The sequence below is a fragment of the Typopeltis vanoorti genome, chromosome 18 (assembly GCF_054136105.1).
Source record: "Typopeltis vanoorti isolate ZY-2024b chromosome 18, IOZ_Tvanoo_1.0, whole genome shotgun sequence".
Classification (NCBI taxonomy): Eukaryota; Metazoa; Arthropoda; class Arachnida; order Uropygi; family Thelyphonidae; genus Typopeltis; species Typopeltis vanoorti.
Genome location: NC_143566.1, coordinates 107,085,359 through 107,104,539, shown reverse-complemented (window position 1 = coordinate 107,104,539; position 19,181 = coordinate 107,085,359).

The window sequence follows — 19,181 nt, the reverse complement described above, 5'->3', positions numbered from 1 at the left end:
CCTTTTCTTGATTATTACTACCCGAAAACATCGTATACTTATTATTTAGTAAATTCTGACCTGTTTTGTTGTCTTTGAGTCAGTGATGCCACATGTCCATATGATACTTTTCCAGTTTTTCTGCAAGCTCAATTTCCTTTCCATTAATATTTCTTATAATGATTTCAGTTGTTCGGATATCAGGGTTATTTTTCTAGATGTTGAGCTTGAGCCTGTTCCAGTAGCTGACTTCACACTGTTTGCTCTGGTTTCCTGACAAAAACATCTCCTGTTTAACAAGGAGATGTCCCAGCCAGCATGAAATCTCCATCACATATATTTCTGGTATAAGCTAATAGAGAGAACAATTTAGTTAGCAAGTCCTAAATTTCTAGCACATCCTTGTTCATTCAGTACCCCAGTGGATACCTACTAACAGGGCACACCCAATGGTGAGGATAAGACATTAAGTCAGAAGCTCCAGTTGGTTCTCCATTTCCTCAAAGTTCATGTAGAGGTTTCCTCAGTTATTTGACTTTGACTTTTAAATAACCTTAAGTGTTTTATCTACTGATGTAGAGACCATTACCAGAAGTGGCTTGAAAAAGTTTGGTGTTTGGCCTCTGGTGCAGGATTTCCAGATTATATAAACAATAAAACTATTGTATATATCATCATCAAATTCATGATATATACAAGATATTAGGATAGTACTACATGAAAAACTTACATCATTACTAACTTCCTATCAACAATTTTCCTCCAAGGCAATCTGTTATCTGTAAAGATTCCAATATTATAAGATCTTATATTTCTGTCTTCTAAGGCACTTTTTATTGTATCAATCCACCTATATCTTGGTATTCCTCTTGGTCTTTTTCCTGCTAACCTGGCAGAGAACACTTGTTTGCTAATCGTTCCTCTCCCATTCTGTTTAAGTGACCATATCTCCTAAGATTAGCTCTGCTAATGCATTCCTGGATCCTAACAATATCAAGTTCTTTCCTAATATACTCGTTTTTAATATGATATTGCCATTAATGCCATCTGTTCATGCGCTAATGTTTCTCAAGACTCTCATCTCTGTGGTCTCTAGTCTTTGGTCAAGTGTTTTATTTCTAATCCAGCTCTCAGATTTATAAGTTAAAATTGGTTTGTATACAGCCAATTTTGTGTTTTGACTAATTTCTCTCTTATTCCATATAAATTTATTCAGTTGACTACCTACCATACAGGCATTGTTGATTCAGTTGTCTATTTCCATATTTAATTTACCATCTTCAGTAAAAATTGTGCCTAAGTAGCTGAAATGTTTCACTTGTTCTATAGGAATTCATGATGCAGTTGATGCTTCTGCCTTTTATTGTCTTTGTCTTGTCATTGCTGACCTTCTTACCAAATCTATTACAGCAGTTATTCCATTTAGTCAGGGAATCTTGCAGACTTGTACTGGACATATTTAGAAGTATAGCATCGTCTGTATAAAGTAAAGAGCTGAAATTAACATCCCAACTTTGATATCAGGTTTAATACTGCTTTACTTCATAATGTGATCCATATAGGTAAGGATAATAGAGAGGATAATGTACATCCTTGTCTGACACCAGATTTAACATTAAACCATCTTCCTGTACTTCCTTCATTCCTAACTGCTGACTTACAACTCAAATAAAGCCAACGTATTGCTTGATACAATACTTGATCCAGCTTGTTCTTCACCAATCTTCCTTTCTGTGGAAAGGAAGATTTCCTTCTCAAACGTTTCTCAAGTATACTTGCATAGATCATACCAGGAACACTCAATAGGGAAATACCTCTGTAATTCTTACATTCAGTTTTATTTCCCTTTTTTGTATATGGGTACTATGAAAGCTCTACTCCAATCATCTGGAATTCGTCGCTCTGTCCAGGCCTTCTGAACTATGAGGTGCAGCCACTGCAAGACTTTTATACTTCCATACTTGAGCATTTCTGGTTGAATATCATCTACTCCAGTTGCCTTTCCACATTTCAGGGATAGGCTTTTTCTACTTCAAGCATGGATAAGCATTCCTGATTGCATGTCTGTAGAGTATTTTTTACCACTGTGCTGTCATTACTTGTTTTATTTAGCAATTTTTTGAAGTAATTACTCTATACATCAAGGATATCTTTTTCTCCAGTTTTCATGTGCCCTTTATCATCATCTCTAATTCCTTTTACAGTACCCATTCCTCCGTTTTTGAGCTTGAATATTTTCCTCCATAATATTTATGGAGGAAAATACAGCCTCCAGAATATTTTGCCACTTTTCTAATATTTATTTTTCAGGTTCTTCTCAGTCTTCCCAAACAGCTAAATAAAGACTTTTGTTTAGCTAGTTTTACACAGTGTTTAGCTTTCTTACATTTGTCTCGGTATTCTCTAAGAGCACAAGCGGACTTATTTGCCAGGAACTTTTGATATGCTTTCTTCTTTACCTTCGCTGCCTCTAACTTCCTGTGTTCATCATGGAGTTCTGATTTTTCTATCCTTGGAGACCACCTCACCACATACCTCTCTGGCTGAATCAATGTTTTCTTCAAGATTGTTCCTGTTCTCACGCTCTCATTTTTTCTTGAGAGTTTGTTTCATTTTTCAATTTTTATTTGCTTTAAAACTTTCTTATGTTCTTTTCAATCATTTAATTGAAAATTTAATTTTATCCTGCTCAAGATTAAACGGTGATCACTTCCAATTTCAAATCGGTATTTATGCCAAGACTGCATACATTGAACAACTGAAATTTATACTGAAGTGTACTGGAAATGTAAAAGCACAAACAAAGTCTTCAGACTGTGGAGAAATTAACTTCAAACAGAACTGCCAATGTGAATAACAATTTCATGTATCTACAAATTGAAACCTGCAACACTTAAACAACAGTTACAGCAAGAAACTGAAAAGAACTGTTGCACAACAAGAGATGCATTAAGTTTACAGATCCACTTCTGAATGAAGTCAGCAATGCCTCAGTGAGAATGGAGGACATTTTGAACACTTGAGATATCAAAAATATTGGAAAGTTTGATTCAAATACATCATTAGTTTTTTTTTTTTTTTTTTACTATTAAGACCAAGAATGATATTTTATAGATATAAGGTCTTAAGAATCCAGCCAGATATTACATCTGTCTATTTCTATCTGATGATCTGTTTAGTATATTATAAATTACACACACACACACACACACACACAATTTATTTTATACTGTTATAATTAACCTTTTCTTCAGTGAAAGCATAATGCTATTGGCAATTTAACATCCCACAACTCTTACTATTTTGAATAAATAAATTGTTTGCATTTTACCTTGTAAGAACTGTTTAAGCCACTGACGATGGTCTGTTAATTTCAGACTGAAATATACAGCAGTATATTTAATAAATAATACTTTTACCTTGTGTTTTTGTGTATATATTAAATAGAACTATGGTACAAATTTCTGTAAAAACATGAAGGGATGAGACGTGAAGATAATGCTTCCCGTACATGTAGGCTTACAATACATCTCAAGAATAACACCGTTGTCAGACTTTTAAGTGACAAGAACATCAAAGAAAGGGAGTTTCCCACCTTTTGCAAGCTCTAATATAAATTTGATGGTAGGTTGTAAGAGTTAAGAGAATGAAGAAATTGCTGCAGACTTGGAAGATGATATTTTTATTATTTGAAAACATGATCAACATATCTCAATCAAACTGCTGGTTTTAAACTTGTTTCTGCTATGAAAGTCTTCTCAAAGTTCTCCATAAAAAGATCAGCTGAAGAAGTACAGAGGGGATGGCCATCACAAGTCTAAACTGTTGCTTGTAAAACATTATTTCCAATGAAATAAATTGGATTGGAGACTATTCAAACAAGCTAGAGATGCCTGGTAAAAAAAGGGTCTCCAATAAGGTTTAACAACGTCTACAAGAACATCAGTAAATAGGGACTTGATGTCAAGACTTGCAAGGATGTCAATGGATGATGCGTGTAAACCTGATAGTTTTTTTAGACAAAATTCTATGAATTTTTGATGTAACAGTGAGATGACCTTATGTAACGTCCTAATACATTAGACAGATGTTTCTATAAGGCATACGTTGGGGAGCCAATGCTGTCTACAACTGTTGCAGAGGAACATTAGGTTTGTATATTTTAGAAGAACCATAAAGTAGTGGAGAAAGAGAATGTAGTGACTTGAGCTTTCATAATAATTCTGAAGCCAGTTTGGGATATTTTAAAGTAAATAGTTGGTTTGTTCATTGCGCTGCTCTGTAAGGTTATGATCTAGAACTGAGTAGGTGGAAGAGTCAGAAAGCAAACTTGTAATTTTATTTTTTTTTTCATTATAAGCTTCTGTATTCAGAACTACCACTGCATTCCCTTTATCAGTTCTCAGAATTATAATACGTCTATTCTTTCTAGGATAGTAAAGCTTTCCTTTCTGAGATGGAGATATTAAATTTCTGAATTGATAGAGAAAGAAGAGTAGCACTTTTCAATCTGATAATATTGGCAGTATCCAGTGGGAGGATAGAACTCTTTTCTCAGTACTTTCTGGGTTACAGCATACAGTTATTATTATTACGGGCAACTCCAGGGAGTCTTTAGACTCATCGAGGGAGGCCCTAAACATTATGTCCTCACAACTATACGACATTCTCACAGTATCTATCATACCTTGCCTTGAACTCACTCACCGTCCTAGCACCCACAACAGACTCTGGCAGCTTATTCCACTCATTTACCACTCTAAAAGTAAAGAACCCAGCTCTAACACCCCTGCTAACCACACTCTTTGCCCAGCTTCCATAGGTGTCCCCTAGTTCTCCCACCACCAGTGGTGATCTCAAAAATATCCTCTGAGTAAACCTATAGAAACCCTTTAGCAATTTAAATGTCTCAATCATATTCCCCCCTTTTCAGCCTATCAACTAATTTCTGCAACCCACAAATCTTCAACCTGTTCTCATATGGTTCATTCCATAGACCTGCTATCATCTTAGTCACTCGCCTCTGGATCCTCTCCACCTCCTCCCCATCAAGAAGGAACCTAGGTGACCAAATCTGGGCACAGTAGTCGAGATGAGGTCTTATCGAGTAGCTCGGTACAGAGGTACAATAACTTGCTTGTCTCTGCTCGTCAAGGTATTTTTCAACAACCAAGTGAGTTGATGAGCTGATTGAGCTACTTTTGCAATGTGCCCCCTAAACTTCATCTCCTTATCCACCAACACTCCCAAGTCCCTGGGCTCATCAATCTCCTGGAGTACGGTTCCACCAATGTGGTATACTGCTGCTAATCTTTTCACCCCAAAATGCATAACCTTACATTTTGTCACATTAAATTGATATCCATTCTCCTTAGCCCAGAACTCCAATCTATCCAAGTCGTCCTGCAAAATTTTGACATATTCTGCATTCACTATTGCCCTACCCAACTTTACATCATCAGTGAACAAATGAACTGTTTCTCTTTGATCCTTCCCTATATCATTAATGAGCAAATTAAACAGCAGTGGTCCAAGAACAGAACCCTGCGGCACACCACTAGTCACAGGCCATCTTTTGGACTCAACTCCTGAATAAACTACTCTTTGATATCTCTCCCTCAACCACCCACCTATCCATCTCACCAATCCTATATCCATTCCCATATGTTGTAGTTTACGGATTAGAATTCCATGTGGTATAGTTCGCCCACCATTTCTAGATCCCTTCTTGGCTTGGTGCCAAGAATAGTTGATTCATGCTGAAGGGGAGAAAGAAATGAAGGATGTACGAATTGGTTGCCAACATGCGAAATCACGTGCTTTCTTGTCTGTCGCTGTACTAGTACTAGCTTGATTTTTGTTGTTCTCTTTTTGCATTTTTTTTTATTATTAATTTGTATGATGGATCCAGTACAGTCAACAAGTTCTATTGTTACACGTTTCAGTAGCTCTTGCAGAAGAATATTGAATGTGCTGACATTCTGCAAAAAAGAATCATCAGAAGGCCGTCTTCTTGTTCCCCTTTCTCAAGTCATAAGACGTGCAAGTGCGGGCGTATCGGGGTCGACTGTTAAAAGAATACGTAGGAAATCAAAAGGTGAAGGTAAGCCAAAATTTAAATCTCCTAAAAAAAAAGTGCCAGAGAAAAAAAACCATCGAAACCGTAGCTTTGAATGATTTTGATCTAGACGTTATAAGAAAAGCTATTCACGAATTTTACGTGGTTGAGAAAAGAGTGCCAACTGTTCTCAAATTGATTCCTGTGCTTAAAGAAAAAATTAATTTTCCTTGGAAAAGAGAAACTTTAAGGAAAATACTTCATGAAATCTGATTTTGTTTTAAAAAGTCCTAGAATAAAAGGAAACTTATCATGGAGCAAAGTGACATTGTTTTATGTAGAACGCAGTATTTGCACGTATTAACACTCTACGTACATTTTTCCAACTGTTATACAAGCAAAACAGTTACACTTTAAAAACGGCAATGTTCGTAAAAGAAAAGCTAAATTTTCCGACCTGTAATAATAAACAAACTCAGTTTGTTTATTATTACATCCCAGAAGACAGACTGATTACCCTATTATCGGAATGGATTCTCCTTTTTCTGACATGCGCAGAAGTGTCGAGGGACCTCAAATCGGTGGGCGAACTATATCTTGTCAAATGCCTTTGCCGGGTCAAGCAGTATCACTGTAAATCCATTACCCTTATCCAGTTCAGCCGTCACTGTGTTATAAAACTTGAGCAAGTTACTGGCGCATGATATACCTCTCACAAAGCCATGCTGTCCCCTGTACAGTATCTCATTTTCATCAATCCATTCCTGTATTTTCCCCTTGACTACTTTCTCCAAGACCTTGACAATGATTCCTGATATGCTGATCAGTCGGTAATTTGCAACCGTAGTCTTGGATCCTCCTTTATGCAGTGGAACTATTTTCCCCTCTTTCCACACCTTCGGGACTAAACCAGACCCAAGACTCAGATTAAACAACATGGTCAAGGGCACTGATAATTCTTTAGCTGCTTCACGCAAGACCCGTGACGGTATATCATCCAATCCCACAGTGGTATTCACATTAAGGTTCTGTAATAGACTATTCACCTCCACTTCATTCATCACGATTCCCATATAAACTAATGGTTCCTTCATTTTTTTAATGTCGCCACCTGGATGATATACTTTTGCAAAGTGCTCGCTCAGTAACTCCACTATATTGACTGATTCAGTGACCTCCTTACCATCATCATTCCTTAAAATCATTTTGCCGTGTACAGTTTTTTTCTTGCTTGCAGCATATTGAAAGAACTGTTTGGGATTCTCTTTAGCTTGCATACCTAGTTTCCTTTCATAATACGCTTTTGCTTTTTTTTTTTTACCACACTCGTTACATTTCTGGCCTGCACTTTATACCGTTCGTGTGCCTGCAGGTCACCCCTTTCTTTAAATTCCCTCCACAGTTGTTTCTTTTTTTGCAGCTCAAGCTTAATGGTGTTATTCATCCATTTAACCCCTACTTGTTTTACTATTCGGACCCTAGGTATACAATCAGCCATAACCTCCTGTAAATGCTCCTTGACCACTTCCCATGCTCTATCGACATCCCCCTTGCAGTTGTACATGCCATGGCACTGATCCAAGCAATCTCCTAAGCTTGTCATACTTGTCAGCACGGTAATTCCACATATACCCTGTCTTAATAGAAAATTCCACACCTTTAGCCACCTCCCAGGTCAAGACCTTATGATCACTCTCACCAATAGGTGGCAATATGGTCATATTCATTACAGTCAAATTCTCAGCTGCTATTACCAGGTCAAGCACTCTCACACCCTTAGTATTTTCAATTACATGCTGTCTCAGATAGTTATTCCTTAATAATTGAATAAAATCCATTTCCTTCCTCACATGTGTCCTCTCCTCCTTCCAATCAATGTTACCATAGTTGAAATCCCCCATAATAATTACCCTCCTTCCACTCATTTCATCAATTTGTTTATGCATACTATCTCCACCATCTATTCCATCACCTGGTTTATAGCAGCACCCAACTGTATATTTTATTCTGCCAGTCTCAATCTTACACCAAACAGCCTCAAATGGGCTCTTTTCACTATCCTGTGATACAACTTCAATTTTCTCCTTGGCTGCAGTTCATCAGCTATCATCAATAACAGTTAAAACCTTTAAGAATAGATTCCCCTGAATGTGATAAGCAGGGGTCTGCTAGAAGTACACAAGACAGTTCAAATTGATATCGATTAATATATCAAAGAATTATGTTAAAAATCAAACAGCTGATTAAAGAATAGAATTTTTTCACCAATCAACAATTTTTCTCAATCAGTCAGGACTCCAATATTGGCAAATCTTATATTTCATTTTTCTAAAGTATTTCTAACTGCATCAATCCACATAGATCCTGAACCTGGATTTAAGTGAGATTTTGTATATTCCTGAATGCCAACAATGTCAAGTTCCTTCCTAATATCTTCATTTTTAATGTTTCCTTCATTGATACTATCTGTTCGTCCTAATTTTTTTCAGAACTCACATAACTGTGGTCTCCAGACTTTCATCAATTGCATTATTTCTAATCCAAATCTCAGATTTGAACACTATATTGTATATTACTATTTAGTGTTTTGGCTAATTTCTCTTTTTCCACATAAATTTATTCAGTTTACTACCACCATACTAACTTCGTTAATTCTATTCACTGTCTCCAAATTTAGTTTACAATCTTCACTAAATATTTTGCATGAATAGCAAAGATGTTTTACTTGTTCTGTAGTTTCTCCATTAAAGATGCAGATGATGTTTGCAATGTTTCTCCTATTTATATATTCACACACACACACAGTTTTTTTGTTGAATTTCATAGCAAATTTGCTACAGAAGTTATTTATTCAATTCAGTTAAAGGATCCTGCTGACTTTTACTGGATTTATTTAAGAGTATGATGATATTTGCATAAAGTAAACAGTTCAGATTTAACATTTCCAATTTTGATATCAGGTCTAATCCCACTTTCTTTCATAATGCGATCCATACAGAGGATGAATAACAATGAAAGTAGTCTACACCCTTGTCTCACATCAAATCATATTCTTTGCTCCTTCAATTCTGACTGCTAATTTGCAAGTTAATTACAGATTGTAAACTAAATTTAGAAATAGTGAATAGAATTAACAAAGCTAGTATGGTGGGAGTAAACTGAATAAATTTATGTGGAAAAAGACATCAGCCAATTTCTTTCTTTTTTTTTTTTTCTTTTTTTTTTTACAAAATTTAAACACAAACCTATTATGTTTCCATGATTTCTCAACATTAGTCTTAAAGTATAAATCTGATACTAACAATTCCATTTGGCCTAACTTTGTTCTTCTCCAAGTTTCCCCTTCCACAATTTTTTTAATCGCTTCACAAGTATGTTTACATAAATCTTACCTGGAACAGTCAGTAGGGAAATTCCTCTGTAATTCAGTATTATTTCCATTTTTACTGATAGATACTATGAGAGCTTTCCTCAAATTATCTGGAATCTGGCCTTCTGAGTTATACAGTTCAGCCAACTGTATAAAATTTTTATACCTCTATACTTGAGCATTTCTGGCTGATATCATCTACCAACTGGCTTTCCACATTTCAGGTTTTTGATAGCTTTTCCTACCCTCAAGTACTGATATGCACTTCTGACTGTCCTCTTGAATATTTTCTACCACTGTTCTGTCACGATTCCTCCAAACATTTAGGATATCTTTATCTTCAGTTTTTATGTCATTTTGATTCCTTTTACAGTACTCTTTCCTCCATTTATTTCTAAGCTTTTTCAATAGTTTCCAGAACATCTTGCCATCTTCATGATATTTATTTTCTATATTCTTACCAAAGTCTTCCAAAAGCTTGTTTAATTTTACAAATTGCATCTTTCTTACATTTTTCTCTATATTCTCTCAGAGCACGTACTGCCTTACATCCTAAGAATGTTCAAAATACTTTCTTCTTTCCATGACTAACTTCTTGAGTCTACCATGAAGTTCTGCTCTCTCTATTCCTTGCAGACCAACTTCATTACGTGCCTCTGGCTGATACCAATAAACGGTTTCTTCAGAGTATTAGTTTCAACCACCCCCCCACACAGTAATATTTGTATACTTAAGTCTCACAATCCATCTCTAAAAGTTGCCCAACTTAGATTCTTTTTGAGGAAAAAAAAAAAACCCATTTTTTTTTTCAGCCTTCAAGCCCTGACACAATACATTAGTATTCTGATATCTTTCATATCTATCTAATCCCATGTCATTTCTCATCTCTGTCTTCAAGCACTTGGTTACAATTCCTAAAATATGAAATCAGTGAAAACCCAGTCATTTCTCTTGCTTTCATAAACATGCCACTTATTTAAAACCATTAATGAAATTCCACTTTTAATTCTCTTTAAAGAATCTTTGGGCAGCTGTTGTAAATTAAAAGCTTTCTATTTATATAAAAAAATAAACTTTACATAATTAAAATCTTAATGTTACTCACAAGGTAATCTTCTTCACAATATACTTTGCCATGAACATTATAAAATGCTTTACCTCTTAGTGCCCTACCTGAAAAAAATTCCAGTAATTTTAATATATACATTTAAAAATTTAATGTATAATAATATGTAACATTTGATGCATACATATACACTATTTATAATAATGCTTAACAGTAAAAATACAAAAAGGGAAAAATACATTTATTAAACTCACTAATTTGGCAGACTGGGCTAAGGAGAATGGATGTCAGTTTAATGTGGCAAAGTGTAAGGTTATGCATTTTGGGGGTGAAAAGATTATCAGCAATATACCACACTGGTAGAACCACAATAAATTTAGTTCAATCCTTTATCCAAGTGTAAGCAAACAAAGTTTGTGCCTGAAGTATTTTCAGGACTGAGGCAACTCGTGGTAAAGGTGGACCAAGCTATCATCACTCCTTGTGCTCTGCATTAGGAGACACTAAGACAAGGAGTGATGAGAGCTTTGTCCACCTTTACCACGAGTTGCCTCAGTCCTGAAGATACTTCAGGCGCAAACTATGTTTGCTTACACTTGGATAAAGAATTAAACTTTATCCAAGTGTAAAATAAACTTCCGACATCATTCTCTAAATCCAGAGTAATTTAATAATAAGGTGGTACACCTTTTGGCAACTCATATAGGTAAATATGACCTCTCCATTGTTTCTGCCTTAGTATCACCACTTCTGGGTCTGGCTCCTACTGACGAGACCTCAATAAAGGTCGAAACCAATTTGGGTAGTGATCCATCCTTTAATGCATAGCATTATACATGTCTGCAAGGAGATGTGCTTTGCATTATGGGAGATACTGAGACAAGGAGTGATGAGAGCTTGGTCCACCTTTACTACGAGTTGCCTCAATCCTAAAATTACTTCAGGCGCAAACTTTGTTTGCTTACACTTGGATAAAGGATTAAACTAAATTTATTAGCGTCTAAGGATTCCTTGGAGTTCCCATAATAATAATAATATTCCGCTGGTTGTTCTACCCAGCATCATAGGAGCACAATTTAGTAAGTGTTTCTACAATTGCTAAATTAAGTAATTGAAGAAACAATTCAAGTTGTAACTGACACCTAATGTCCTTACGTGGTACCCTCTATGGGCCAGATAACAAATTCAGAGAAGTTCAGCTATTAGATCTTAAAATGATAGTCTCCCAGATATCTATGGTAAATTAATGCAACCATGCTTGTTGAGGTTGGAAGAGTGCTTCACAGCTGATACTGATTCTAAGAGTAACCTCTCAGACCTGTAATGACCTATATAATATAGATGTTTTTCTTCATCTGATCCTATATATGAAGAAGCATCCAGAGCATGGTCTGCCAATCCTGACTTGTCATACACATGATCATGGATGTATTTTTTGTATTCTTCAAGGTGGATGTTAACTGATCTATTAGTCAGTCTAAAGTAGGCTAAACTGCACCCCAGAATGTTCAAGAGGATGTAGTCGATCTTTAGGAGAATGTATGAGAGTAGCTAGCTGAATGAAAGATTTGAAAGTAGTATGGAGATCATCTTTACAAAGAACTTTGGTCATTTTTTCCGGTATACTCTTGACATATGGGATGAGGGTTTTGCTGTGATCCTGTGTGTAGGAGAGATGGAAGGGAGTGCATGTAATATCTATTTTACATGGGTTGTAACTATTGACTAAAAAAGAAATTGCAAAGGTCCCTGAGCTCAGTTTTTTCAAGGGCTGTGTCATTTGAACAAATAGCCCTGTTTTGGTGAGCAAGTGTTTTGAGGATGCCATACTGTTAGGAAAGGTGGTGATGCGATTGTTTATGTAAATACCTTCCAGTATGAATGAGTTTTCTGTAGATGGGGAAGGATAATGAGCCATTAAGAAGTCATGTCACTAGTGTATTTAAAAAAGGAGAAACTACTACTACTACTTTCTTTTTCTATGGTGAAGTTTATTTTAGGATGTTCGCTGTTAAGATGCACCAAAAATGTATCTGATGTGTGTCTGGATCATGAGGCCAAAAAGCAAACACATCATTAACATAGTGCAGCCAAACTGTTGGTTTTATTGTAGTGTTGAATGCTTGGTTTTCAAAAAGCTCCATATAGAATAAGTTAAAGATGCCAATAAATTATATTCTTGACATCTTTCATCCTTTATCCATGTTTAAGCAAACAAAGTTTGCATATGAAGTATTATAAGATACTAAGGCAATTGATATGAAGTCATTAGCCTCTATATACAAGTAGCCAGTCATGAAGTTAATTCAAGCTAGAAGAGTCTCTGGAATACCCTCTGGAACAGTCTCTCAATAACGTGCTTCCCAAGGAATGCAAACCACAGCTTTTCAAGTCAAATATGAACAAGCCTAACATAAGGCTGTTCAACATCTCATGGATAGGTTCTTCATAAATATTTTTTATTCTGGGTCATTGTTAACCCATGCAATGAAGCGATTTTTTCCATTTGTGGCAGAACTATATCATTGGCATTCAACTATTGTACGAAGTTGTATGTTGAGCCATTCATTCATTGCTACATTAGGGCATCAGTATACCAGACACATTGGTGCAGCAAATGATTTCTCTTCTTCTTGGGTTCATCAATCCAAAGATTGGCTGGGGATAGCAATGCTACTAGGGGAAAGTAGCATTGCTACCCCCAGCCAATCTTTGGATCGATGAACCCAAGAAGAAGAGAAATCATTTGCTGCACCAACGTGTCTGGTATGCTGATGCCCTAATGTAGCAATGAATGAATGGTTCAACATACAAAGTATGAACAAAACAACTTTGTACACTAGTTGAATGCCAATGATATAGTTCTGCTACAAATGGAAAAAACTGCTAGTGACTACAGAACCAAGTGGTTTCCCCTTGCCAATAAGTATTTTTGGTCAGGTTTCCTGTTTTGAGAGATGAGAAACAAGAGTTTCTGGGAGTAAAAGCTCTCTACCTCTATAAGAAACCAGTTAACTCACTTTTTGATTGAAGAGCCCTGATAAAGGTTCTTTGGACATCAGAGATGGCATCTGAACTCAGGAAACCAACTAAGCTCAGCAAATGATTTATTAAATGATATTAAGGGCACTGTCTATAAATAATTTATAGACAGTGCTCTTATAATAATGAATATGGTATTACAAGTGTATACTGTCTGAAGGATCTTCAAATAAAATACAGGTATCCTATCCTACTAAATGCTGTTGAATTTTATTCCATTCTGAGAGTGTAGGCAACAATGACAACAGTACTGATGGGAATATTGATAAAAAAGAATGGTCAGATCCAGTCAGAAACCAACCTTGTCTAATGTTTTTCACAAGTACCCCTGGTTTCAAATTATTAGATACTAAAGTTGGAGCTTGTTATTTGCTCTTGATTTCAGAAGAAATATTTGAAATAATACAGTAAACCAATTTATATGCAATTCAAGTTCTAGCTGAAAGATTATCAACATGCCTGAGATTTGATATATGATAAAGACTGAAGATTGTGAATTATCCTCAAAATTTACGTAAATGAGAAGGAAGCAACAAACAGTTGACTGTATGGCAACAATGTCAAGTGTGTTATACAAAAATTAAAAATGTATTTATTTAAAAAAAAAGATCCTGCTCAAGAGAAGACTCAACCCGTCTTAGATGGAAGAGAAGAAGAAAAAAATGTACTAATTATAAATTATTTAAATAAAAGTATTAATTTTGTTACACACTGCATTTTGTATGTTACATCTTCTTGATAATGATATTTGCAATCTTACAAACATTTTAAGTAAATTCTGCAGCCTGAGGCATAAATTTGCCTAAATTCCAAATTTCCAGCTCAACCTTGTTCATTCAGTATTCAGATAGATACCTAATAAGATGCACCATGTGAAGGTGAGGATCAAACATCAAGTCAAAAGTCCTGGTTGATTTTCAGCATTCCTTAAAAGGCTATGTTACCTCCCAGTTACCCAGCTCTAACTCTTAGTCACCACTGCTGCGTTTGAGTTGTATTTATAATCTTAAAGTTATAAGACTTATAATCTTATAAAGTTATAAGACTTAACTTCAGCTTCCTATCTTTCAAAACTCTAAGATCCTTAGCCCAATCAGTTTCTTCTTCCATAATAAGACCAATATACACTGAGTTAGCTTTGCATTAGGAACATACCTCAATTTACATACTTGGTGAGATAATGAAGAAGTAACACATGATATCAATGTCATGTGCAGCTACTATAAATGGGCACACCCATCCCCTGTACATAATCAGTAAACATTATTAGGTTCCTCCAAATCAAATTGGCTTGTTGGTAACAAGCCAATTTGACCGTAGACAGATAGTTAGTTCCCGGGAAGATAGGTGCCCATATTTCGAAAATAGCTGCACTTTTAGGTTGCTCCTGTGCTATTGCATCAAGGGTGTAGTGGGACTGGAATCCATAATTAACTATGGAATCCAGCAGAAGGTCTCACATTGGTCACCCACATATGGTTGATCCTAGAGCTGGTTGTTACGACTGGTAACTCAGCAATGATGTGCAACAGTCACACAGTTCATCCACTAGTACAACAGCAGAGCAATTCGACTCATTTTCACATGCAGTATATGCTGTACCTTGCTTCGCCTGAGCCAAGGAATGTCAGCAATGGACCCTTGACAATGGAAGAAGGTAGTTTGGTGATGGGACTGGTCCCATCACCAAATGACCACCAAATCACCAAATGGGATGAGTCCCATTTCCTGCTGCACCATGCTGATGGCCAGGTTCACATTTAGGGTTGCACAGTTGTGGTTCAAAAGACTGGTGGAGGTGTTATGGTCTGGGGAGCTTTTTTCTGGTCCATCCTAGGTCTGTTGGTTATCATTCCACAAACACCGAATGGTGAACGTTACAGGGATCTGTTAACTGATTAGCTAACATCTCCATCCATATTGCAGGAGGTCTACCCCTACCACAGCGCCATCTTTCAACAGGACAATGCACCTTGTCATCAGGCTTGTACAACTACCGAGTGGTTGGAGGAACACAACGAATTCACCATATTGCCTTGGTCCCCAAACTCCCCCTAACTTTAACCTAAATGAATATGTGGGATATGCTAGAACAGGGTGTGAGAACTGCTGATCCTCCTCCCACGAATGAGCATGAACTGATAGAGTTGCTGCAGCAAACATAGGTCGAGTCACACATGGAGGATGTTCGACACCTTGTGGAATCTGTTCCTATACATCAGTGAGCTGTGACTGCCCAGAGAGATGGAACAATATGTTATTAGGTAGATGTTCCTAATGTAAAATTAGCTCAGTCTAATATGCCATTGAACTGACAGCCATTTTCAGATGCCCGCAATTCCAGCCTATTCAAATCATTCTGCAAGTGCTATTATGTCAGTCACATCCAAATTACTCTGCACCATCAGAAAATGCTGTCAAATCAGTCTCAATGTCATTAAATATAGAGATTGAATATCAGTGGACTAAGAACCGATTCCTGGGTAATATCACCGGATCACTTTAATTTCTTGTAGACTCACATGCCCATATACTTTTTGGCCATCCTCTCATCAAAAAACTAAGTTTATAACCTAATCACATACCCCTTCCCAATTTAACAGCCTTCACTGTTATATGTCAAAAGCTTTAACAAATTCCAGTAATATCATGATGTATCTATTCTGTAACTGAAAAGTAACATTATAAAATGTAAGTTACTCAAATGCAAACTTTCTTTAGTAAATCCATGATGTTTGCTGCATAGGTTTTAAAGTAAATTTCTCGACCCATTTTTTTATTTTTATTTTTTTTTTATTTATTTATTTATTTTTTTTTATGAGAGTTCTTGCCAATTTTTCTATAACTTCGCAACCACTCAAAAGATATTCATAGGTAAGACTCTCTCTCTCTCTCTCTCTCCTGCATCTGTGATTAAAGAGAAAAAAAGGAATCTGTTATCTTCTCCAGGCAGGACATAAGTCAATACATTAAATCAACAGAGTTATAGGAGGTTAGGGACTTACCGACAGCATGGAGGAAATACAATGCTGTCACACTTTTTTTTATTATTATAATGTTGAGCCTATAGTCTTTGCACCACTCTTGAGCAACAGGATTAAAATACATGCTTTCCACTATTGTAGAATCTACCCTTTGCTGAGACTCGAGTTATACAGCCAATTTCTGTTGAACACTTCCTTAACATCTGTGCTGAAATCTCATCAAGCCCTAGAGCTGAATACTCAGTTTATGCAACAGCCCTAGAATCTATAACATCAGTCGCCTCATTCAGTGTATATGTAGCATTAAGCTCCACATCACTCACTCCAGGTTGATGGCTCTTAGCAAAGTGGGCACTAGGCAAACAATCTCTTCTACATCCACCCACATTCAGTAGGATTATTCTTTAGCAATCACTGGTGTCTCGTAGCCATACTGTGATTACTCAAATTAAAATGAATGTTCAGTATTGTATTATGCCTTCACAACTTGTAGTTGCAGTTATTTCTATGGGCACTTCATGGAATCAAAAGATTCATTGCAGGAGACGCAATCTAACCAATAATACAATAACTATCATACATCTCCTTAAACCTATTCACCGTTGGGCCACTCACAACTACCTCTGGCAATCCATTCCACTCATTCACCGCTCTCCAAGAAAAGAACCTAGTCCACACATCCTTACTAACCATACTCTTAGACAACTTCCCAGTGTGAACCCCTTGTTTTCCCCCCCTACTTCCCATGCACTGAAAAATTTCTCCTGTGTCAATCTTACAGAATCCCTTTAGTAACATCTAAGTGTCTATCCTATTCCCCTCTCTTCTTCTCTACAGCTAAACTCTGCAATCCACACAACCTCACTCTATCCTCATAGGGCACATTCCACAGACCTGTCACCAACTTGGTCACTAGTCTCTGGATCCTCTCTACCACCTTCCAATTCCCAAGAAACACAGGTAACCAAATCTGTGCACAGGTCAACATGTGGCCAAATCATATCCTTAAAGAGTTAATAACTACATCTTCTTTACTTGTCAATGTGCTCTTCGGCATCCATATAATCCTCTGAGCTATTTTACCTACTCGTGAATAAATCTCTATCCAACATCACTCCCAGATCCCTAGCCTCATCAATTTCCTGTAAACTATATCATCAATATGATACAAAGTGTGTAATCTTTTCATTCCAATGTGCATTACCATACATTTCGCAACCATTGTCCTTTGCCCACACTGCAAATTTCTTTATATCATCCTGTAAGATATCTACATCTCCTTTATCAACTATTGTCCTTCCTAGTTTTGCATTATCAACAAAAAACTAAATATCTTAATGTACAAACTAAAGCGTAATGGTCCTGGTACAAAGCCCTGGAGCACTCCACTAGTTACCCTCATTTGCCTTGATTCCACTCCACCATACACCACCCTTTCTGATGTCAATCAGCCACCCCCTATCCATTTCCATTTGCTACAACTTATGTAATAGGTTTGCAAAGACCAGCAGTATCATTGTGTAACCATTTCCTTTATCCAATTCTACTGTCACCTTATTATAAAATGTGAATAAATTACTGAGGCAGGATGTACCTGTTTACAAAGCCATGCTGTTTTCTATAGAGTACTATTCCTGAATTTTTCTTATAACCAACTTTCCAATACTTTAACCACAACTCCAGAGATTACTAATTGGTCTGTTTTCTATTTCTGTCTTCGAACCACGTTTATGTAATGGATCCTCTTTTCACTCCCTTGGAACCTTGCCAGAACTGAGACTTAGATTAAACAACTTTGTCAGAGGCACTGTTGGTTCACTTGCACATGAGCTGACATATCATCCAGGCCCACTGCTATATTTACACTGATATTTTTAAATATACTAAATATCCCCAGTTCATCTACCTCAATGCTCACATCAGACTGTCACCTCAGTAACTGCAAAGTCACCACCTGGACGATAAACCCTTGCAAGCTTATCACTTAGTAACTGAACTATTTCTTCTGCTCTGTCACTTTCCTACCATCAGCAATGAGGACAGTAATGTTTTCATAATCATTTTTTCTCTTACCTGCTAGGTAGCAAAAAAAAACTCTTATGGATTTACTTTTGCCTGCTTAGCTAATTTTCTCTCAAAAACTGATTTAGCCTTCCTTACCATAAGAAATCTTGTCCAAAAGATAAAAATAGCTATATCCAAAACATCTGTAAAGAAATAGAAAGACATCCCAACTCTAATGAAACAGCAGATTTATTCAAGAAGGTTAAGGATATAACCAAAAAATACAAACCAAAACTTAATTGCAGAGGAAAATGGCAAGATCTTAAATGACACAGCCAGAAGATGGAAAGAGTATGCGTCGAGCTTTACAAGGATCTAGCTATTCAACAAGAAGACCAAGCAGCTATGGAAAACATGGAAACAGAACCTGAGATCCTTATAAGTGAAGAAGAACAAGCAATCAAAAAATTAAAGAAAAATAAAGCCCAAGGTCCTGATTCAATACCAGCTGAAATGTTGAAAAACCTTGGAGAGAATGTAGTCAACTGGATACACGATCTATGCAACAAAATCTGGAAGATGGCCGAATGACTGGACCAATTCCACCATTATCCCAATCTACAAAAAAGGCAATCACAACAACTTCGAAAACTACCGCACCATTGCCCTTATCTCACA